Here is a 25,521-nt window from a genome sequence, read left to right on the forward strand (position 1 = left end):
TTCTGGGAGAGGAATGTGTTTTCTCAATTGCCACTGCTTTTTGGCATGCTAGAGTGTACATCTAGGAAGACAGCTGAACTGCACTGGAGCAGGTCTCCATGGGCAGTAGGACACTCTAGGCAGTTGGGGAGGATCTGTATTCCTAAGAGGTGTGACAGAAATCAAAAGTCTCATTTGCCCTTTTCTCCATTCGTGGTATCCACACTACTCCCTCAATTCCCATGCTTATACTCTCCAATACCTTGAGTTACACAGGTAGCTTCAAGGACAGAGAATTCAGTCCTTGTCACCTTCTCCTGACAATGCAAACTATTGTGCTTCCCTACTCATCTCCAATTCAACAAGCAGAGTAAGAGGCTCAAATCAGGTTCAAATGGAACTTTTAAGTTTAGCACTTAAACTTAAGTGTTTTCTTGTCACAATAAACCAATTTACAATGGCATAAACACCACTGAATGAAAAAGAACCTGACACAGACAATCCTTTCTGTATGCAGAACTCTGCAGAAATCCTACATTCCTAAATATATACATACATACATACATACATTCCTAAATACATAAATACAAAATGTTTTATCCCTGAGAGCTTTATCTGTGTGTATGCTTCTGTTGTGTTATTGATAAGACAGGGCTGGATACAGAAGTCTTTCCTACTTTGCTCTGTCATGTTACACAAAGACAGGAAATAGTATTCAAACATTCTCTTTTAAATAAGGACTAGTCCCTTCTTCCTCTTCATAAACAATTGCAGCGCATTTTGCCAGCATCCTGCTTAGAATGAACAGGTCAAGTTTTAAGTGACATCATTCATCACACATTCTTTCCCATAGAGAGATGTGTTTATTAGTGTGGAAGAAGGACTGTGAGGAGACAATCTCATGTTTCAGAGTATATTCCAGATTAGAGCCTGGCTTCATAGAATCATAGGATGGTTTGGGTTCAAAGGGGACCTTGAAGATAATCTAGTTACAAAACTCTTCTGGGACACCTTAAATTAGACCGTGTTGCTCAGAGACCCAACCAACCTGGCCTTGAACACCTCCAGGGATGGGATATCCACAGCTTCCGTGGAAAATGTGTTCCACTGCCTCACTACCTTCTCTGTAAAGAATTTCTTCCTAATACCCAATCTAAATTTCCTCTCTAACAATTTGAAACTGTTCTGTCGTGTTCTGTCATTACATGACCTTGTAAGTAGTCCCTCTCCATCTTTTTTTAAGTTTCTCTTTGGGTACTGAAAGGCCAGAAGTACCCTTCTCTTTTCCAGACTGAACAAGCCCAGTTCTCTAGCCTTTCCTCATAGGAGAGGAAAATTCCATCCCTCTGATCATCTTGGTGTCCCTCCTCTGGACTCAGCAGTTCCACGGCCTTCCTGTGCTGGCCCCCAGAGCTGGATGCAGGGTTCCAGGTGGAGTCTCACCAGAGCAGAGCAGAGGGACAGAATCCCCTCCCTCCCCTGCTGCCCACGCTGCTTTGGATGCAGCCCAGGACACGTTTGGCTCTCTGGGCTGGGAGTGCCCATGGCTGGGTCATGTCCAGCCTCTCACCCAGCAGCACCCCCAAGGCCTTCTCACAGGGCTGCTCTCTATCTGCTCAGCCCCAGCCTGTGTTGGTACCCTGCAGTTGTTCTTGTTAAACATGAAATTCTCACATGCCCACTTCTTGAGCTTTTCCAGGTCCCTCTGGATGGCATCCCATCCTTCAGGAGCATCAGCAGCTTGCAGAAGACCAAGATACTAAGGATGGGGAGCCGAAAACAAGTCCCATTTTCCAATTGCCTGATTTGTTTGCACTACTCTGTATGGACTTGGTTCAAATATGGAAAACAAAACTATATTCATAAGGTACTTACATGCTGTGATTACGATAGCGGATTTATGACTGGATTGAAGTGCATAGTTGGGTCATTTGAGCAATTTCTTTAGGAAGTCAAGCACAATATCAATATGTTTATATTCTACAGGGCTGTGAATGGGAGAAATGTTGAGACTAACAGCTCCTCCAGACTACTCAGAATCCATGACAAAAAAATTGTACCCTGGTATCCCTATTAGCTTTGTAGAGAACTGCTCTCAACAGGCCTTGGCAGGAGCAACTGGACCTGGTACAGGTGCTTTGCCTCATATTGGTAGCACTCCCATTTCCATGTAAAGAGAAGGCAGCAGCAGCCTCTTCAAAACCAGCCCTACACTGCACAGTTGCCCTTTTGGAGCAACTGCAGCAAGGGGTCTCAGCTTCTCCTGAACAGAGCAGTTTTCCTGCTTGGATTGCCGGTTCCCAGGGATCCCCACAAGGCCAGTGCTAGCATAAGAAGGAGCTCACTCCAGCTTGCTGCTCCTCCCCCTCAGAGCACCATGAGTGTTCACATGAAGATGTGCCAAGAGTAAGGCCTCCTTCTCCATCCTTCTTAGTGCCAAAGCTCTTACACCACTGGACTGCAGCTTTTAACAGCAGACCTTCATTCAGACTGAAGCTCTGGAAAACCAGAATGGTAATTTAATATAATCATTCTAGTATTGGAGATTCTAGGGGAGACAGAATGCAAAGCAGATAATGGTTTTGCTAGACAAAAACAGAGTAGGAAGGACCAGGCTTCTAGCAACACCAGATCTATTGTAAAATATGCATTTAGAAAAGGCTTTGAAGATGAGCCAGCACTTTGCATCAGATGTCAGGATGTGATTACAAAGGAATCAAACTCCAATTACAGTGTTATTACACTAAATATGCTTTTTGGGTAATGTACAACTAATTAATCCAAACTAGATTATTAATTACATTTTCAAGATTAGTTCCCCTTATCTTTCATACTCAATACACGTGGCTTTCACATTCAATACATGTGGAGCTTAAATATTTCCATTTAAGAGCTAGAGGGGCTATGCAAATCTTAGCCTATATTTTTTTGACTTAAGACCATTAACCCTTCTGAATTGATACAAAAATGGATCTCCATACTGTGGTTAATCTTCTGTTTATGTGAAACCACTAGCAAAAAAATATGTTACATAATTAGACACTGTCTTGTAGAGCAAAAGCAGAAATTTATAGGAAACAAGGGGTTTTTCCGCTACTTTCTCTGTGTGACACCAACAACGAAAAACAGCAAAACTCTTAAACAGCATGCTTCAGATGAGAAACTGATTTAGTTTTGAACTGGAGAAGCTGCCTATTAGGACAAGATACAACCTCACAAAAGGCCTGCAATATGAGAGCTCTGGATTTGTGGCATTGCTCAGCCACTGCAGAGGAAAGGCAAGACAAAGAAGCTCTGATACGGACAAGGCTATCTTCTGGTTTTCCATCACATACTTTTGTTCTTGGTCAGTGCAAGATTGAGAAGAGAAACCATAGAACATGGTGGCTTAGGACCTCTGGCAGTTCTTTGAGAGTGACAGATATATATGATTGTCTGTAGTAGAAAGCCATAGATTTTTCATAGATTTGGTATCTGCTGAACAGCAAGACAGCTCTGACAGCCAGTCTCTCCAGGGGGCTTGGCTCATTCTTCTGCAATGCTCTTTTCATTTACAGAATGATTTTTTTTTCAGTCCTGGTTACTAAAAGAAACCAAGCAAAGAAAACTTCCTTGAACTTCACTCTTCAAAGAAACCATTCCTTCTTGTGTTTATTTCTCACAACCCTTTCATTTTTGAGGTGGTAATCTAGTCTTTGCTGGACTTGCAATACTAGCTAGTATTTCAGAATCTAGCTGGTGTCTTTTTTCCATATTATAGTAGGAAAGACTTGTCCAGCCTTTGTGACAGCACAGAGGGAAAAATTCACACTCCTCAAAATGTTGTCTGTTCAGGGTGAGTGATGAAGGTGGTCTCTCAGGATCCCTTTAAGGTCCATTTTTTAGCACAGGGGGATCTCACAGAGATGAGGCCAAATAAGAATCTCAATTGAAATGGCTTTCCAGTGAAATTGTGGATTGGCTGAAGCTCAAATTTTTTGGTAGCAAGGCAGCATGAACTGTCAGTGTTTAGATTATTCTCCACCATGCATAATCCTCTTGATGGGAAGACATCCACAAGAATAAATGTTTTCTCCTCTGATATGACAAGAGGGATAAGAGAAATACCAGGAAAAAGGAATTTTTTATACAATTCTCTCATTTCCAGCTGTCACAGATCCAAAGTTATTTTTCATACCTCAGCTGCAGCATTTTTCATATCTCACAGGCTAATTTTAACTCAGCTGAAGTATGCAACTTCCCAAAAAGTTTAATTATGTTTATCATGGGATGTCATAAAATTCCCTGAAAGGATAGTCTTTAATTACAATCCTGTTTGCTTTGACAGCACATTTGTGAATTGTATGTAACATGATTATTATTTTGACTACCAGTAAGCAGGATTAAAACATTTTTCTACAAGAATGAATTAAACCTGCCCCAAAGACGATTAGGTTCTGGTTATTTATTTTCTTAGCAAGTAGATCACCTGGAAAACATAAGTTCCTAACATTAATCAAATTCTCCTCTTCCTTTATCATAATTAACATGAAATATATAGTCTTTATATTCTCCTGATTAGCACACAAAGCTGATGCACAGCATAGAGTGAATAAATGCAACATAGCTTTCTACGCTCTTTAACAGCTTCATTAATTCTAGCACACTATTTGGTTTATGCAATTGCCTGAGTGCTCCTCTGAAAAATCAGGGTAGACCTCTGATCAAGATGAAAGAAGCTGCTGTTGCACTCATTCAGGATCCAGAAAGTGAGAGCTCAAGTGTGGTTTGGGGTCTGGAGGACCATCTGGAGAATTCTAAAAACAAGTGGCATAAACAGAGCTTTATTTGCCACCAGAAAGTTTCTTTTAATGTCTTCATGAATTAAATTTTCCTTGTGGCTTTTAAAACACATTTCTAGTTCTTTGTTCCCACTGAGGACAGAGAACAGATTATCCCATTACTCAGTGTAACAATCTCCTTACCCAAGGAATTGATAATGGCTATGCCTTGGCACTGCTACCTGTGTATGAACAATCTCTCTTTTGGGTGACATCATGTTCCCAGCTTTGAAGAACTACTGAGACATAGCTTATCCCTACTTTCTGGATCCCTCCAGAAGTACTAATGTGAAGGAAAATCATGAGAGAGACTGGAAGCATAAAAACTGTAGAACATGCACCACTGCAAACATGGTTTTAGAGCAAGATACTCGCAAAAAGTTTTGAAAATAGTGGGAGAGTTATGTGTGCCAAACTGCTGTTTGCAGAGTTTTCAAGTCTGCATTTAGTCTGAGTCAACACTCTTGAAAATGCAATATTCTCTGACTGCTTGTGGCTAAAGAAAGGAAAATTAATTCCTCCTAGACATAGCAAGGTCTCCAGTGAATCAGAGGGAAAATGTGGGATGTACTAAGAAAGAATGTAGACTAATCAGGTGAAATGACAGGGAAAGTAAAAGATCCAGAGTGTCTACCATTAGTTGGTCATGTCTCATTGGAAGCACGTGAGAGAAACTTCAGGGAAAGGGGATTTTTTTATATCGTAAATCCAGCCTTTCTATCCCTAGGTCAGTCCTCCCTACCCAATGTTTCACAGATGCAGAAGGATGGTCATAGAGGTGTTCCAGCCCAGACATGCTGTGAAGCATTTCTCCATTACCAGGATTCTTCCCTAGCTCTCATGGCCCTTCTACTCTTTGGGCCAGTAGTCTTTGTCTTGGGAACAGCTGCCAGCCCCCAAAATCAGTCTTGATGATTTTCTCCTTCTCCCTCAGCCAAGTTCTCTACTGGAGAGGGGACTGTGGTTATCTCAGTGGTGTAAGTGAGCCTTTGTGGCAAGAATCCTGTGACTTGAATACCATGATGGACAGGTTTTCAGTAGAGATAGGCAGGGAAATTGAGGTGGAGGGATAGCACTCAGTGTAAAGCAGGGGCTGGATTTTACAGCACTTGCAACTTTGAGACTTTCTGGGTAAAGAATAGCAGAAAAATGAACAGAGTAACAAAGTGAAAGAGATTCTGGGGGTGGACTACGGGTCACCCAGCCAGGATGGTGACAATGATGTATGAATATTCTGTCAAGATTTAAGAAAAACGGTTGTTCTTATGGACAAATTCAACTTCCCAGATATGCTGTATGTAAATAAAATGGTCTTGTGGGTACCTTAGCTACTGTGATGATCACATGGTTAAATTTAAAGACTGGTGCAATGCAGAAAACTTTCAGCAGAGATACTACTGTGGCTTTTGGAAGAGCAGACTTAAGATTACTCAGGAAACTAGTTAGAAAAGTCCCATAGGACTGGTTTTCAGGGACATTGGGTTCCATAAATGCTGATCAGTTTTAAGAGATACTTTTGAGAATGAATGAGCAGAAGTATGTGTAAAAATTCAAGCAAGTAAGGCAAAAGTTCAGCTTGGCTGGACAGGAATTTTCTTCTGGTACATGGAGGGAAAAAAATTTGAACAGTCCTTGGAAGAAAATTTAGACTACACAGGAGGACTACTTAGATGCTGTAGAGAGAAAATTCACTGGCCAAAGCTCAGCAGGAGGTGAAGACAGACATGCTATGGTAGATGGCAGAATGGCTTTTTAAAGTGTTTTTTTAACAGCAAAATTTGTCCACTGCATGAGGTGATTGGTCACCTCACAAACAGAGAAGAAGATAAAGCAACAATATTTCATTCCTTCTTCACATCTGTCTCTAGCATCAATGGAGGGCCTTGTGACCTCTGTATCCTCAGGTGGAGGACCACATCTGTGGAAATTACATGCTTCCAGTCAGCTTTGAACTTGTGCTGAATTTTCTGCTGCAGATGAATGCACAGGAATCTATGGAGCTCAATGGGATTCATCCAGAGATGAAAGAGATGGCTGATGGTATTGCAGGACCCCATTACTTATCAACAGTCTTGTGAATGTGTAGAGGTCTCAGCCAATGGGAAACTAGCAAATATTATTCCTATTTTCAAGAAGGGCAAGAAAGAAGACCCTGGTAATTACAAGCCTGTCAGTTTCAGTTCAGCCTCTGGTAGAATTATGGAGAGTATTATTCCAGGAATTATTGAAAAGCACTTCAGAGGAAATTCAGCTGTTAGTCAAAGCAAACAAGGATTTGTGAAGGGACAGTCATGTCTTTCTAACTTAATATCCTTTTATGAAAAGGTTGCACATCTAGTGGACCAATGAAAGGCAGTGGATGTGTGGGGTTTTATTTTTTAATAGCTTTTGACTCTGACTGGACAAAGTGCCCAGCATTCACGTACTGCATGAACAGTTGCCTTGAAGCCTCTGGCTCAAAGAGCCGTAACATCAGGGTAACATCTGGCGACCAGTCACTACTAGTGTTCCCCAGGGCTCAAATTCAGGTCTTCTCTTCAATGTTTTTGTCAGTGACCTGGACACCAGAGCTTAGTGCTCATTAAACAGGTTTGCAGCAATACTAAGCTAGGATGAGCTGTGGATTCCCTTGAGCATAGAGTGGTCTTAAAGAGAGATCTTAATAGATCAGAGTGCCAGGATCCACCAACCATTGGAATTTAACAAAATTAAATGCCTGGATTCAGCTTGTCCAATGGTGTAATCCTAGATGTCTGTACAGTTTTGGAGACTGGAGGCTGGAGTACAGCACTGCAGAAAGGGAATTAGGGGTTTTCCTAGATGATTAGCAAAATGTGAGTCAAAAATGTGCCCTGGAGCCCCAAAGTGCTGCAAGTATTGCATTAAGAATAGTGCATCTAGCCAGACAAAGCAGTGATTATCCCATGATATTGAGATTGGTGCAGCTTCACATCAGGTATTGTGTGCAAGTCAATAGAGGAAAGATATGAAAAATATTAACATTTGTCCAAAGGAAGACAACATGAGAATGCATACCAGCTGAGCAAAGAAAGGAGAAAAGGAGCCTATCTGATCTTGTTTTGTTCAGCTGGCACAAGAGATATTTGTCCCATGGCAGAGATCATGGAGTCATACAATAATAGAAGCATCAAATGCTTGGGTTGCAAGTGTTCTTGTTATTACAAACAATCAAAAAATATTTATTTTACTTTTCCCATTGATTTTAAAAATACTTAAATATGTGTATTTTCTATATATGTATGAGCAAAAGTCAAGCTCATTACAAGTTCATCCCAATAGAGAATTCACAAGCAGATCTATTGGTAGAGAGGGTTTAATACAGGAACATAATGCTTGTCCCTATCTGCATCTGCCACTGCAGTATTCAATATTCTCTTGTCCTTGATATCTTCTTGTCAGAATATCATGAGGCTGCTTTCATTACTGGAAGGACTTGTTTCTCCATGACATAGGTCAAATTCTACCCTAAAAAACCCTTGCAGTCTATTTAGATTGTGGATGAGCAAATAGGTGTTATTGTGATCCTACACTTAACGTTGTACCAGGACAGTCTGAAAGCTGAAAGTCTGAAATCACCGATTTACTCCACAATGTTGGTAAGCTGACCAGAAGCAGTCTAATGGCTTGCACAGGTCTAAAGGAAGACAGTGCTTGGGAAAGGGCTGCTCTAGAAATTAGGACCAAATTAATTCTCCTTGCAAGCAAACTTAGAGGGAAGTCAGCTCTGGGAGCAGTTGTTAAGTAACTTAATTGCTCATTTATAAAGCAGCAGCAGGGAAAAAAACCCTCAATTTTAAGCCATCAGGTGGTTTGGGGTGTTAAAGTACTCTTTCTTTGAATTCCCACATGAGTGACATTTAAAAGGAGTTAAAGGGCAGAGTATATATTAGTGAATTAAATTGCACAGATGGTGTAATTACGCAGAAATAAGCATCCAAAACACAGGAAAATTAGTGTTACACTTAAAGTGAAATCTTAATATATGAAAATGCAGTTAAAGCAGTCAAAAAGCCTTTTATCTTTTCCTTAGAGTGACACTATGAGGGAAAAAAGGGAAAGGGAAAAAAAGCATTAAATGAAATGTGCCTTCGGTTTCACTTGCAAAATCTATAATATTTAGCATGTTTATCATAAATGTATGGACTTCCTTCTCCACTACAGCCAGAGAGTGAATCAACAAATTCCATATTTTAATTGCTGCTAGGTTACAGACTCCTAGCTTTAGGATTCTACGTGAAGACAACTGAATTTCTAGACTTAGTGACAATACCTTTAAGTCATGTGATTTTCAACAAGTACAGGAAATTACAAGCAAGCAGCTGATCATGAACCTGAAGAAACTGAAAAATGTAGTACTGGAGGCAAAGAAAAGGCCTGGGAATGAGAGTACGTTGTAATGAGAGTAGAATCACAATCAGTTTTATGCAGATTTGTAGCACAGGCCACTGCTGGAATTTTCCTGGCATCAAACAGTGGAAAATATGAAATGAGGGAGCAGCATCTGCCTGACAGGCTATTAATGGCAAAGTTGTTCTTCTGAAGAAGACTGACTTGTGATGCCCATCTGAATCAGTGAAGTCACATATATTTTATTAAAGTGATCAAAATTATGATAAGTGATCAGCACAAGAATCTAGATGAAAAAAATAATTTTGATGCCAACAGGAAGGTGAAGAATACAGAGCTACTTGCTTTGACTGCTTGGGTATCTCAGTTGTTGATTTAGGGATTACAAGTATTTTGTTGCATATCTGCCAGTTAACCAGGCTTCCTCACACACCTGTTTATGAAGAAGCATCAGTCTTCTAGTCCAGACAATCTTCTAGAATGACAGTTCAGATTACCTCATCTTGTAAGACGTTCCACTACGAAGAGCAGGCACAATGACAGAATGGAGTCCAGAAGTGAACTGTCCACCAATCAGACCTCCAGTGACATTATATATGGAAAACTGGGAACTTCTTTGACTTTTGTGAAGTCATAGAAATACCACTTCATTTTCAGCACACCACCTCCTACCACTCCACTGCCCCTTCCTGGAAGAGGTCTAATCAGGTTAGCAGTCTCCATTGTATTCCAAGACTTCCATTCCCTAAGGTAAGCAGAGATGATGGGAAGATCCAGGGAGCGGCCAATCAGTCATTCATCTTCTTGTGCACCTCCTGCTCCTCTTGACTCAGTACTCCAACATTTGGAAGAGATTATAAGAATGAAAGCAAAAACCACTGGACCCTTAAAGCCACAGATGCATTTTTCTTACCACCCAGTAAATTCAGCGTGTATCTGAGGTTAATTGCAGTTACTACATTCAGTTTGCGCTTGTCCCAAAGCTAGTTCTTTTTTCTTAGTCAAAGCAGCTCGAGTGTATAGGTTCACTTCCCTCCATGGCCTCAGGTGTTTCAGACACACATCACTTAGCAAAGCACCCCCAAGTGCCAGGGTGTTTTAGTGAGGAGCAAAGAAAAGCCCTTAGAGGTCACAGATTCTCACTTGAGGCTCATGATCCAGCCCTTTTTCTGGTGCCTCATCCAACAGCAGGCCTCAGAGATATCTTCAAGAGAAGCTAATAGGTTGTTCCTTTAGAAAGATGGGAACATCTGCTTGTCCCGCAAAGATAACATCTCAAGGCACACATGCTTGCGACTTCTTGCTAATGTGGGTAACTTTGAAATTAGGAGAGTGGCTGTCAAATGTGCCCCACTCTGTGAAATATCACATGTACCTGCACACCATTCAAATGATCTTCAAGAAGTTTGGGGCTCAGGACCTGACATATGGTACGCTGCCTTGAGAAGCTGGTTTTCAGATTTCTGAAGGATGGTTCTTACCGGTGAATATGTTTAGGCCATCTTTAGGAAAGGCCTAAATTCACTAGTCCAAAGAAGAAAAATGGGGTCAGATCAGATAAAAACCTCACCACATCCAATACCGAGCAAGTGCAAGAAATATGATCTTGATAAATAGACCATATTAGGCCAGGATTTGAACAGCAGTTTCACACGTAAATGCAATAAATGCAGCTGAAGAAATATGTGGGCATCTTCATTAAAGAATACCACTACTGTATTTTACTAATCTCAGCAGTGAAAAGAGCAAATCACAAAGCTGGGTTTTATAGGGAAAAAAAACTCCAGCTGACAGATGCCTCCTTTCCCAAGACCATGTCTTCCTTTGAATGTTAATATGGGGACTTCTCTTGTGCATTCCTTGACCTCATCAAACTATCTGTATGAAAGAAAGAGAATATGATGATTAGCTACTGAATATGCTGAAATAAGAGTAAAAGCAAATTGTGTGTGAACTGAAATGGGTTTTTGATTTTCTGAGTTTCTAATTTAATTTTCATTAACACATCAGAAATACAATTTTTCCTGCTAGCTGTGGTTTCAGTAATATCAATTAGCCAGTCTCAGGGCACGTGTGATTATCTAGACATGGGCATAACCTTTGAAAGATGGAAAGGTTCCTGTCTGTTCCTTAATTCTTGTCTGTGACACAATTATCTCTGTACAAGAATATCTTTCACTATTAGTGGTATTTATTAGGCACAAATTAATTTGAGCAAAAACATAAAATTAATTTTATTCTTAGATTCTGAAGAAGACAGAATTAATGTCATATTAAAGATCACACATTAAACCAAGAGAGAGAAAGAATTTTGTTTTTACTAGTGCAGATGCAAAGATGACAATTCCATCAGCAACTGGAATTTCCACCTGAGCCCTCACAGAAAAATCCTGCCTGCTTCTCCAGTTGTGGGGGACTCTCCTAAACCTTGGATCAGTCCCTGCAAGAGGGAACATTGCAGAAAGATGGGGAGGAGGAGAAGTATCTTCAATTCATGTTTTATGCTTTGGATTTGGGGTATGCGCTTGCTTCTCAGGTGTGAAGCAAAATCAGTAAAGTTCTAAGCAGTGCCACAAATCAAAACTCCTAAATGTGAAGCTGAAACATTTTGCAAATGTTACCCCAGAGAATAAAATGTGTCCCTGGAGCTCATCTCACACAAGCCCAACAAAATACAAGCTTGTTAGCAAAAAACCCAAAGTTAATACAAATTATTCAGTCTCCATAGTGGTATGTGTGTCATGTCACAGTCTCTTTATTCATGATCCACTCTTATTGAAACTGTTCAACAGACCTTCCCACAAGGACTGGCTCTTGAACTTCTCTTTTATCATGGAGTGATTTGTTGGAGTTCTGAACTGGAAAGGCCAAAATTTTATGAATCCTGTAAAGTCTTCTATTTCTATAAAGATTTGTTCCCTCAGGACACACTCAGGGTCTCAAAGTCTTTGAGTACTTCAGCTCTAAATACATCGGTCTATATTTTGTTGTACAGCAGCCTTTCTCAAATAAATGGCATCTGCTTTCAAGGGCAGATGGATTTCTTCTGTCCCATCTGGTGCTGGGCAGATCATCTGTTTGTGCTGAATGTTGCATGGAATAGAGGTGACCATTGCTTCTTATCTAAGGTCCAAAGTTCTCTGTCTTCCTTCACTTCTGGTGCAATTACTCGATCCTCTAGAAACACTACCTAGCACAGTGGAAGACCCAAACACTGAACCAGAAATGTAGCTGCCTCCTGGGAGAAAAATAGAATTGTTCTAGTCATCAAGCCATCATCCAGAAAGTCTGGCTTTCCATGCAACCCAGGCCTTACTTCTGTACACCCAAGCAAGGCCAGTTCTGTGCACAACCCGTTTCTCCAGCAGAATGTCCCAAATGATACCTTTCTATTGTCTTTCCTCACCTGGAATTATTCTGGTCTACATTTCTTGTAAAGTCTTGAAAGCAGCAGTGTTCTTACACTGCTCTGGAAGCTGTAAAACAGGAGATTATACGATCAGGAGTTACAGGAATGGTTTGCTCAAAACCAGAATGCAAATGATTCACCTAAGAGCAGGGCTTTTCTTTCCTTTTAAGCAAAAAAGAAGTAAGCCTGAGTCAGCCTGGCAAACTGCCTCAAAAACACACAGCACCTGCCCAAAGAACACTGCTTTTCCCTCTCTTTTGGGTGACTCCTGAACACCAATCAGGATTCCCCCACCTGTGATTGCTCTAATTGCCAGGACTCTTCTGGCTTCATGATTTGAGGGAGCATCTGTTGAATGGTCCATGTGCTACACAATTGCTGTCCTCACACACAAATTCAGTTAAGGCAGATCCCAGGGAAGTGTGATTTATCATGAAAAGTTCAAATGAGCTGGGCCTAGGCTATATCACAGCTGCTCCTCTGAGATCTGGAAAGAGAACAGTCAAAATCTGTAGTCTGTCCTGGGAGTCAATACCTGGAATAAAAGTCATCTTTACCTTCTCTGCTGCAGTACCGACAGACCCACAAAACTGGTAAAGCTATCTCACATTAAGACTTTTCCACATTCATACAGACTTGCAGCCAGCAGAATGACAGCTGATAATGAGCTAATTTTAGACACTTTCAAAGGTCTAGCAAAAAAATAGGAAATACTAGAAAGTCAAATACAAGTGTAAATTTAGGGGAAATGAACTTCCGCTCACAGTCTGAGGTACCTTACAGGCTGATGCTAATGCCCTGTCAGAGAAAACAAACATGGAGTCAATTATAGTCAAATGTGTTTATCTTGATATGAATGGATCTTAGTGGATTAAAAAAAAACATTCTTGAGGTAAAGAAGAATGGAGGAAATGGTCTTGAGTGACAGAAGTAGAAAGCTTGCCAAAGCACTGTTAATTCAGCAGTTCTACACTGAGCATTTTTCCACAATGTGTTTACATGAGCTCATACAGTGTGATAGAAGCACTACTAATCATTTAGACAGTCAAAAGCAGGCTGTAATTCATCACTACACCTGCATAAGAATAACTTTCTTTACATTCCTTTTGCTAGTCCTTCAGGATTACTTTTATTAACAATCTGCCCAGTATAAATATATGTAGCTAAGTTAATTTCCTTAAAATCAGACTTTGTACTAGAAATAGTCACAGAACCATCATCCCTAATAATGCAGCATGCATCACTGTAATATTTCTTCAAATCAAATTGAAATCTAAAAACTGGCTGTAAAAAGAAAAATACTAATTGCTGCTTCTTATTGCAATTATGAATGTAGCTTGTATTCACAAGAAGATTTTCAATGCAGTCAGCACATAAAGATGACAGACACAGTTGTCACTAGGTACATACTTCAAAGAAAATCTTTGAGAACTTCTTGTCATGCAGTCAGGAAAAAAAGAATTCTAATTCCATGGTGATGGATGGTTTCTTCATCGCTTTTAATTCCCTGACCGCCTTAATTTTTGCCCGCAGCTTTAGGAGTCTTCTTGATTTATCAGTTATTTGTGTGGAATCATCAGCTTCTGTTAAATGCCTGGCCTAGCAGAAACATGAACAGCTCTAGGAATAAACCCAACCTGACAAGAGCAGCTGATATTTAGAGGGGTTTTAATTATTTCTGAGCTATGGTAGCATAGATAGGATTCATCTGAAACTTTCCCTCCTAAGAAATGTTTCAGTTTAGAGATAAATCACACTTCAGTGGGGGACGGGTTCATGCTGTCATGCTAACACAAGTGAACTCAGTTATCTTCTGGAGCTACACAAACACCTCTGGTGGGCACTTCCCTTTTCTAAAGAGCTGAAGTCTCTCATAGTATGAGGGTATTCAACACTCTACCAGCATGCTACCAGGAGTGGATGATTTTTCTGAAAAGCCTGTGTCCAGCTGGCCTGTTGTTCTGGGCTCAGTGCATTTGTCCATAAAGCACTGTTTGCACAAGAGGGATCAGGTCCCTCCCTTCTTGTATCCTTGGCATTTGTAGGTATCCAAATGCTTATGAGCAAGGACTCTCATGCTCCTCCTCCATTCAGCACACACACATGCACAAACCCCAATTCCTGCATAGTTCTTTGTGGGGAGGGGGAATGAGATCCCCTGAAGAAGCAGTGGTTTGGTAGGTATGGTTTGATCTTAGAGTCTTTACAACACTTGTGCAGGACGTGACTATTCTGAGGGATAGAACTTACAAATATTTTTAGCAGAGTAATTTAACTTTCCTATTGAAGCCCATTTACTTATGAATCTGTAATCAAGATTCAATACTCATGAAATTAAAATATTTATGCCCTTCGCAAATTATTGTGCTATAGAAATATTGAAAAGAGATACAGTAGTGTTGTGACTTCTTGTCTCCCACTCTGAAATCATGAGAGTTGTCTTTATGTAAGATATTACTCTGAAAGATATGTAGTTAACGTGCTCTCCAGCCAGACTTTCATCATCCTTTTACCACTCCATCCCATTACCCCACTATGTTTATTGAAGAATGATTTTCTCAGGTCTAGGTTTCTTTTCTTGAAGCTTGATCTGTTCTTCATAATTTCTAGGAATTCATTCAAATGGTATTCCTATGATTTTGGGCAAGCTTTCTTGGATAACTTCACTGGGGCATAATAGAAGACTTTAGCCCCAAGACAGTTTGGACACTTGGACTGAGTCAACATAATGTCGCAGAATCTTCTGGATAAGGAAATAGGACATAATGCTGTAAGCATGTATCAGCCTTGTTTTAAATTTATCATAGCACCACAGAATCATAGAATGGCTTGGGTTTGAAGAGGACCTTGAGATTATCTAGTTCTAACACCACTGACATGGCTAGGCCAGATTCCTCAGAGTCCCGTTATGACCTGGCCATGAACACTTTCAGAAACCGGGTTATGTACATCTTCATCTGTGCCAGTGTCTCACTATCCCCACAGTAAAGAATTTACTAATCTAAATCTAAAATCTAATCTAAAATTACGCTTTCAATTTGAACCCATTCCCCTTGTCTTGTCACTACCTGCCTTTCTAAATAATCTCTCTCCATCTTTTCCGTAAGTTCCCTTCAGAGACTGGAAAACCAGTTAGTTTATCCCAAAGCTTTCTCTTTTCCAGGCTGAACAGTCCCAATTTGATCAGCTTTTCTTCATAGGAGAGGTTCTCCATTCTTCTGACTGTTGTGTCTTCCTCCTTCAGACTCACTCTAACAGGTCCATGTGCTTCCTGTGCTGGGACCCCAGAGCTGGATGCAGGGGGGTTCCAGGTCAGGTCTCACCAGAGCAAAGCAGAGGGGAAGAATCCCTCCCTTACCCTGCTGATTTTATAAACAGTTGTTAGCTTTTGAAATATGTGCTTGGGGCCTCTTTTTTTCAATTTTATTGAATTGTTGGTAATCAGGAAGCTATGGCAATTATGTAACATATGGAAAGAAAACCTTCATTTTATTTAGCAAACGATGCATAACTTTCTTAACACAAAACAGGTTTTTATTTATGCTATTAGGTCAAGTTATGCTTCAAAAGAAATTGAAATTAATTAGAAGACTGTAGTACATCTTTTAAAATCTGCTTTTATTTATATTATCTGCTTTAAGTCAAATATACCTAGAGGAGAAAAAAAAATCAGGACAGGTCTTACATCCTGGAACTGATTTTTCAAACAAAATTACCACAAATACTGAGCAAAGGGGTTTAATAGCCTAAAGACCGTCACTAGATTTCAAGATCTCAAAATAAGTTCCCACTCATAATACACAGGAAAAAATACATTCTGCCTCTCTTTCTCCAGACATCATCCAGTTTCCTCAACTCCCAGTAAACCAGTCACTGAAACAATTTTGGTATCCACAGGGACATTTTTTCTGCAGTGTGTACATGGACATCAGGTTGAGTATGCTTTCCTGTCCCAGTATGGCTGGGATTTTCAATACAGCCTTTCACAGGTCACATTTACTCTTGCTCTGTTCCTGAAGATGCATAATAGAGGTAAGTCACTTGACTAAATGTTATCAAATGTACTTACCTTTGATATTTATTATGTTATGAAATTATGTCTGTTGAATGGGTTTTCTATATTTACATTCATTATTTGCCTTTAAATTGCCAAGAAAATTTGCATTCTTTTGGAGCTACAAAGTACAACAGTCTGAGACTGACAACAGAGTTCTCCTCTGACAGGGAGATCCATCTTTCTCTGCAGAAAGATAAATTAGGCAGAGCATTAGATTATAGATTTATTTTTATTTTTTTTTTAATAAGTCACAGCTAGGTGATGAGGTATCAAAAAAAAAACCTGTACAGCAGTAGATCTTTTTTTTTGGTACCTTTGTTTTCCTCCATAGTTGTCATATACTGAAATGATTGTGCGATTTTGGAAATCTTTCAACTACCAGAATCAGAATCTATGGAGTTGTTTAGATATTCTTCTGTGGATTCATGCATTTCTTGAGTCCATTTTCCAGTAGAGTCTTTCCTCTTTCCACTAACGAAATCTGCATGTCTCTTTCAGGATGTCTCAGTGCTTAGCCAAGAGAAGCACAGCTGCTTTCCACTTCTAAGTGACCTTGTAAGAACCATTAGCTAGTCACGCAAGAGAGAAGATAAAAGAGCATCTGAACAGCCTTAGGGTTTCTTGGCACAAAAGGCCAAAAATAGATACACTTCTTTTTCTAAATTTCTGTAAATTTCTGTGCATTTCCAGACTTGTTAAAATGAGCACGCATTTCAGGAAAAAAAATCACCTCTAGCTTCAGGACCCCTCTACATCCTGCATTTCTCTAGCACCTCAGAAAAGGAGCTAGTTTCAGCAAGGTACAAGATGTGGGTGTATCAGGCTTACTGGATGTTCTGTAAAGGATCTAGCTTCATGCCTACCCCACCAAGTCTGGGTATGAACCATGTGTTTCCCTGTGCAGAAATGGAGCTGTTACCCAACTGTATAAAGTTTTCCAGGTTTGTCTCTTTGCAAGATTGTCACAGCACGATCAAAGCAGAACCTTTTTGTTCTTTCCATTTTGGTGGTACTACTCAAGAGGCAACATCAAGTTCCACTGGGTCCTCTAGGCCTGTGCCACACCTTACATCTGCTTGTAAATTTCCTAAAAGATGACAGACCACTAAAAATAAACTTTCTCTAAAAGTCTTTAACCAGAGAATGCCCAGAAGGTGTGAGGTATATTCAGTGTGGAAAAGCCAAACTAGTATTGCTGTCTGCACTACAACAGGACATCCTAGGGCCCTTGATAATGAGCAGTGTAGGAGAAAGCCCTCTTCATCCACAAGGCAGCCAGAGTGTAACCTTCAGCTCACACTTACTTCATCATCATCTTTGGGACATCCAGCATTAAACACTGGTCTGAAAACAAGACAAGCCTCAAATACAAAAGACAGTGTGTCCTAGAATAATCTATAAATGTTGCTAAAAGAGACAGTACTTTAGTCAAGGCTGCCTAACATTTAGGATATCATTATCTCTTCAAAGCCACTGACATGCAGCGTCTGTGCTAGATAATATATATACCTTCAGAACAAGAAAATACCCAGGACCCAAGGAAACAGGAAACCAGAGCATACCCTGGCAACAGAAATTGGTCTTCAGGACCAGGTTTGCTCTTGTGCTTCTGTTCGAAGAAGAGCAGAGACATACACCTATGAACACACACACAGTAAATACAGGTTCAGAGAGACATACAGGCTTATCTGACAGGAAGGATAGAGGTGAAAGTATAAAGAAGAAGAGGGAGGGAGGAAGAAGAGGGAGGGAAAAGAGGGAGAGAGAAGGAGAATGATAGACACACATGAAGTTACACAAGCACAGCACACCACACCTGGATTGTTTTCTCTTCATAGAAGACTTCAGCTGACAGGGTCTTAATGTTTGAGAGGATTGCCTTAAGTCTTCCTTTGCAATTGTCCCAAACTTCAAGTATACAGGAATTTCTCTTCTCAGGGAAGTTAGGAAGGGAGACAAAGTGTCTTAGAAAACCAGTACACCTTTCTCATAATGTAAATGAAGACAGTTCAGCAGACATTCAGAAAAATACTGTCATTCTTACTGCAGTGCTGGAGTAAGTAATTCTGTATAATTTCATATACATAAAATTATACAGAAATCTTTTGTGGGCAACACTAAATTCTCCAAGAATGCATCCTAAAAGAGAGAAAGCAAAACATCAACATGTTGAGCTAAAAATTCTGTTTTGTTTTGGTGTGAGTCAGAGGTTTTCTGTAACAGTGACTTTCCCCATAAATAGAAAATTCTGGTTCAGTTCCATTACTGAGAAGATATCTAGCAGATTCAAAGCATCACAGAGATCCATGCATAACAAATGTGCTGAATTTCTGTGAAACAAACATCAGCTTCTTATGGTATGGGTAGTACTCATTGCACCAAAGATTGACTTCATGGTTTAAAAGAGAGAATGAAGAATCTTAACGCCATTTCTTACTGCAAGCAAAACCTTCAATACAACAAAGATGAATAAATATGTGTTTTTAAAAAAAAACCAAAAAAAACAACCCCCCCCAAAAATGAACTAACAGGGAAAAACACAAACAACAAAGCAAAAAACCCCACCCCATAATAACTTATCACTTGGCAGCAGGAATTGATTTTTGTGAAATACTTTTGGAGATTTCAGAACGGGAAACTGATTCTGTTTTTTTAATTTGACACAAGGACACATCAAATTTTTACTTTCAAATCCTGAAAAACATTTTAGAAGGGTCTCAGGAGGATTAAATTCCTTGCAGATTAGATTTAACATATATGCCTTCTCTGACAGGGGCATTGCTCTTCACACTGGCTCACATTTATGTCAAGTGGCAATTTCCAAGGTCTTCCAGTACTGTGAGACATTCCGTATTAATTAATGCTTTTAGAAGCTTAGTAAGTTTTCTATTTTTCAATTTCAGCTTTAAAAACACATGAAAATTTTATGTGTTGACATACCTAGTCTGACACCAGGTCACAACTCTTCTGGAGGCATTAATAATGATCTGGAAGCCCAGCACATTTTGTCTATTATGCAGTCTGATGAAGATATTTTAACATTTCTTGTTAGACAGTTAAAATGCACTTGAGCTCTTAAAATTATGACACATTAATAAGCACTGTAAGAGAGTGATATATATACTGCAGGATATACTCAGGAGTTTTTCTGTCAAGGAAGGTGAAAAAAAACATTGTAATTATTCAGAAAACATTATTTTTTTATCAACTGTCTTTCAAAAAGAAAAAAAACTTTGTCTCTTACATAGAGTTCCAAGCAACATAAAAATGTTCTGGATTGCTTCAGCAAGCCAAATTTTGTTCTGTTTGAGCCAGTTCTGTTTGCTTTGTTTGTTTTTTATGAGTATGACAATTCTTTGGACTAAAGGTTTGTTTTGTTACTCTGCCCTATCTGTCTTACATTGTCTGATTTGAGTTCTCCACCTAGATTATGGATACCTTACTCTGAGAAAAGGGCATATATTCGTCTTGGGAACCTTTATTTGCAGAATTGCAGAATTGGGTGTTTTGGCAGCATCGCACAGAGAGGAGTCTGACAGTATGAGTTCTCTGTTCAAAGCAAATCCAAATATTTCATCAATTCTAAAATGAAATGCTGAGAATCTTCTTTTTAAGAAGAATCAAAATATTTTGACCCCTCACTATTATTTCTGTAGAATAATATTTCACAACATTGACATTTTCCACAGGTTTGCCATTTACACAAAAACGTAGGCTGGTAGAGATTTCTAGCACTTTCCAGTACTCTCCTTTTGCTTAAAGCAGGGTCAGCTAGATTTGCTTGCTAAGGAACTCCTCCAGTAAAAGTTTAGATATCTTCAAGGATCTCCCCAGCTCTCTTGTGGGGTGCACAGCTGTCAAGGGAAATAAGTTCTTCCACATGTCAGATGAGGGTTTCCTGTGTATTTATGGCCATCATATTTTATTTTCTCACAGTCCAGAAAAAGTCTGCCCCATCTTCTGTATGTTTTTTCCTGTGAGAATGGATCACACCCCACCACACACCTGTCGCTAGAGGACACAAAATGATTCACACTACTACCGTCAGCGTTAGAACAAAAACTCGTGACTTTATTCTTAACTCCAGTATTTATAGATTCTCGGCAACGACCAGGGATTGGATAATTAAGTTACCGCCTTCCCAAGCACACTGGTCATGCGAAACATCCATCAAAAGACGTTTCTCAGAAGGAATGCATAAACATCTATATTTACAGTTACTTTCCTGGGAAAGCAGCTACAATTATGAAAAACAAAATCAGAAGGCTTAATTTTCAGGGTGACACACACCACCCTAGCAAAAGGGGTAACCTGCAAACTTGGGTGTAAACTTGGGTGCATGACACACTCAAAATTGCCTGACGTGGCTTGAGCCCCAGCTGATAATCGTGATGAAGAGATGTTTGACCTTCAGACAGACAAAACCATAAGCAGGAGATTAACAAGCAACTTTTGAGTCATATAGAAAAACAGAAAAGGAGCATGGAACTGTGGTGATGGGGAGCACCCCTGGAGGGGAGCAGTGAGGTTGGAGCAGCAGTCTGGCAAATTTGGCACTGTAAGAAACAGCACTGCTGGTGTCACACAGTCCATCACAGACAAAGGCACCTCCACAGCCTGGAACATCTCCCTCCCCACTGCCAGCAGCTGCACTCCAGCTGGCTGGGGCTCAAGGGCATGCAACTCCAGCGCTGGGAATGCACAGGGACCACATGACACCTTTCCCACTGGAGCAGGATATGTGGACTTCACAGAGCAGCCTAAGCCCTTCTGAACATTAAGTGTCTCTATCTCCTGTGGCACAGAGGAGCACTGTGTTAGGAGAATCACATTGCCAAGAAAAAGAAATGCATGAAATTCACATTTCAAAGTGCAGGAGGGAACTGCACGTAACTGTGTGAAAGTGGAGGAGGCGAGGGCTTTTGGAGGTTCTTATTTTGGAGGCTGGAAAGTGTTTACACACATTTAGTAGTTTATCTGTTGTAATGCTGATAACAGTATCACAGACTCACAGGATGGCTGAGGCTGGAACAGATCTCTGGAGGTCATCTGGTCCAGCTCCCTCTTCTCAAGCAGGGCCAGGAAGAGTCAATTGCCCAGGACCATGTCAAGTGGCTTTTGAAGATTTCCGAGGAGGCATAATCACAGTCTCTCTGTGTGCCAGTGTTTTACCACACCTACAGCAAAAAATTAATTCGTGGTATTCAGAAAGAACCTTTTGTGTTTCATTTAGTATCCACTGCCTCTCACCGGGCAACATTGAGAAGAGCTTGGCTTCACTGCTTTTCAACCTCCCTTCTGGTCTCTGCATGCATTGGTAAGATTCCCTTCTGAACCATCTCTTTTTCCAGCTGTACAGTCTCAGCTTTCTAAATCTTTCCTCACATGAGAAATGCACCAGACCCTTAATGCCACAGTGGTGCTTTGCTGGACCCTCCCAATATGTCCGTGCCTCTCTTGTACTGGTGATACCACAACTGGAACCCAATTCCAGCGCTGGTGTGGTCTCAACACTAATGAGACAACTTCCCCAGTTTTTGGAGGTATATCACACCAGGATTCATGGCTTTATCTTTGTCTAGTTTACATAAGTGTTCCCTGACCTGATCACTTTTTGAGGTGTTCTTTCCTCCAGACTTCACCTGGAGGGCTCTGGGATTCCTGAGGGCCAGTCTCGCCAGTGCAGTCTGAGGAAAAGAGGGCATTAAGTACTTGTGTTTTGCAATGTCCAGTCTCAACAGGACTCCCACTTCATTCAACACTGGGCCCACATTTTTACTGGCCTTCCTTTTGTCACTACGTACTTTTAAAAGCTTTTACAGAAGCTTGAGTCTGGATTCTGAATGGATCATTTCCTCACTAATTATGTGTGCTTAATGAATCAATAAACCACTTGGATTTTCTTTGATTAAAATTAAGACAACTGACCAATTTTTCATTGGGATCTCTATCCAGATTGATGTAGAAGCAATACAAGCTTCCCTTCAAATCCTCATTCAGAGGCTGATCAAAAGCTTTTCTTTTTCTTTGGACATCTCTCTAATCTGTCCTGCTCTCAGTCCCCTCCACTGACTTGCAGTGGAAATTATGAGACATCTTCCCATTTTTATTCTTTTTGGCAGATAGTATTTACTAGTGAATCTCCTTCCCTATACCTGGAAATCCATGTTACCAATTTCCCATATGATGTACATGCAATTTTAACTCCTGGAAATATGCAACTGCTGGAAGAGTGTATAGCAATCCTGAGTACTTCAGCATCTGCTCATTATTTTTGCCACTTTGGAGCAAGTGGTGCACTTAGTGTGTCTCGTCTCAAAGAGGCAATTTTATTCTTCATAAGGCTTGAAGGTTTAAAGTGCATTTTCTCTGCCGGTATGAGAGTCATGACAGACATTTGCACCAAATGGGAACAAGCACAAAAGAAGCACACAAAGGACATACAGATTATAAAGAAGATATTTTAACTTTTTGCATGTCTTGTCCTAAGTTTATTATTGTATCATAATTAGACAGCCTTCAATCCCTCCTCCAGGAAGCCAGAGTGTTAGGAATCACAAAATCTGTCAGCTTTCTGCCAGTCCATGATAACTAATCCTTCTTTTGTTTGACTCCCTGCAGTTTTAACTTTGTGGCGACAGACATGGGATGACACATGGCATTCCATACAAGTCAACATTTCCCTCTTTTTGTTGTTAAAGTTTCTTCATTAGTGAGCTCACAGTATTCTCATAGTCACTCTCTTCCCCAGCTGTTGCTGTTTCCTGGTTAATCTTGGAGGTACCTCTGAGGAGACATGACTTAAGAAAAAGAAGCAAAACAATCTTTCTCTAAGTGAGCTGATTTAACTCACAAACGTTTTGTGAGCATCCTTTAAAGATCTGTCTGAAAGGAAACCATGGTGACCTCAGGTTTCAAAGAGTCATGCCTTCTCCTGCTTAATACAGTTCATATTTTCTGTAGGACTTTGTCATGCTCTTGTGAAGGCAGAGAGCTAGAATTTGAATCATTTGAATCATTTGAATCATCACAGGAATTTGAAATTCCTATAAAAAGAGTGTTTACAAGTGCTGTCTGTTTCTCCCTAAATACAACTTAAACAGTTTGAAATGTAAAGAGCTCTCTGCCAAGTCAGATGAGAGTACTGAAACAGTTGTACAAGCAGCCCTGTAAACCACTAAGTACAGGTATAAGCTCAACATTAAAGGACAAGTTCTGATACAAAGAAGATGGTAAGATCTTTATTTTAGACTTGGTACATCTGATAAGTCAACCTATTCCACTTCGTTTATTTCAGCTTTTTTCTGTCTAATAAAATATGAAAAAAGAAATGCTTCTCAGAGCTATCCAAGGAATCAAAAACAGGCACAATTTTCCTGTTTCTGATTTCATGGATTTTTTCCAAAACATCAGTGACTCTTGTAATTGGTTAGTATTTAATTAATTCATGCCAGAAGAAAGGAATTTTTCTTTGGGAAGGGGAAATTAGGTTGGAAGCCATTCTTTGTGAAAAATACTCTTTGAAGCCTTCAGCAAATATATGGGAAACTGCACAAAAAATTAGAAAGTAAAGGAGAACAGAAACTACAGAAGCAGCACTTACTGCCATAATGAAACTAAAAATATTCATTGTTCTTAATCAAACGGCCATTATTCTTAATCCAGTAATGAAGAACTCAAAGCAATAGAGACTTTCCTGGGGTGATGTCATTGACATCACAGCTGTCAGGCGGAATTGGATCCAGTAGTACAAGGACAGAAGTAGGCAGGAAATAATATTTTGGAAAAATACAGTACAGTCTTTGCCCTGGCACATGACAGACTGGGATAGTGATCTAGATGGAACAAACCCATGCAGACATTCCATATCAAGCACAAGCAATCTAGGTAAAAGAAAAATCTTAAAAAGCAACTGCAGGAAAAATGTCAAAGATCCTTCAGACCAGGCATTGCTCAGGAACATGAGTCTTCCACTGTGAATGATAAGCTCTCAAAAACTGTTCTCTGAAAGATAGAATGGGAAACGGCAGTGAAACAAGGAAAGTTCAAAGGAGCAGGAAATGTGTCTCTCCCATTGCCCAAATCCACTGTCCAGTGTCTCATGGGAAACATCCTTGAAATTATTTTTATTCATGAAAGAAGTCTTGATCTATTAAAATCACAAAGGCAAATATTCCTCAGCTTTTAATTAAGCCAATTTTCTTTCACACTTCCTCACAAATGACTTAACACAGTTTAGCATCTCAGCAGGCTGCTCTGATGCTGTCCCTCAGATCCACTAGCTGGACAAGGCAAAAAGGGCAAAAGCACCATGTGAGGACAGCTGGTGTGTTCTGTTTACCTTTGTAACAGCTGCACCTACATGTCCCATTACAACACGCTTGCTTCATACATATGCTCTGTCTTCCAAGGACAAACCAGGGCACAGGCAAATACAGCCACAAAGCTGGAAAAATGGAAATGGAAAATTTACAGCTGAGCTTCTCAGAGCAAGCAGCAATCTGGGTCCTCTGGTATAGAACTAGAGGTGCCTGTCTTCTTAAAGCCAAGCAGAGCATATTCTTATCACGTGGTTCATACAGGGATCTGAATCAAAAGTGGAAAGGATAGAAAAATCCTATGTAAAATCTTGAGTTCCCCCACTAAAAAAAAAAACAACAAAAAAAACCAAAAAACCATAAAAACAGCAACTGCTTAAAAAAGTTTAATAACATACGAGAAGAAAAATACCACCTGTTCCTTGAGTCAACAATAGCTCTGGCAGCAGCACAGACATAGGCATGATGGAAGTTAAAATGGGTTCCCAAAGACATATTGCTGTTTAGTAGAGTTCTTGTGGTTTTTGTGCGTGTGAGTAGTAATGCAGATCCTTCCCTAAGCAAACTGCT

General features: G+C 40.1%; 1 long non-coding RNA gene across 1 annotated transcript; it reads right to left on the reverse strand.

Annotated features, from left to right (window-relative positions):
• Positions 1-23,852: 23,852 nt before the first annotated feature.
• LOC117245641 lies at positions 23,853-25,279 on the reverse strand. Its single transcript, XR_004500560.1, has 2 exons — positions 24,975-25,279; positions 23,853-24,637 (listed from the first exon to the last, which is right to left on the reverse strand). It is a non-coding gene; the product is annotated as an uncharacterized LOC117245641 (long non-coding RNA).
• Between the last annotated feature and the right edge of the window lie 242 nt (positions 25,280-25,521).

The sequence above is a fragment of the Parus major genome, chromosome Z (assembly GCF_001522545.3).
Source record: "Parus major isolate Abel chromosome Z, Parus_major1.1, whole genome shotgun sequence".
NCBI classification, from domain to species: domain Eukaryota; kingdom Metazoa; phylum Chordata; class Aves; order Passeriformes; family Paridae; genus Parus; species Parus major.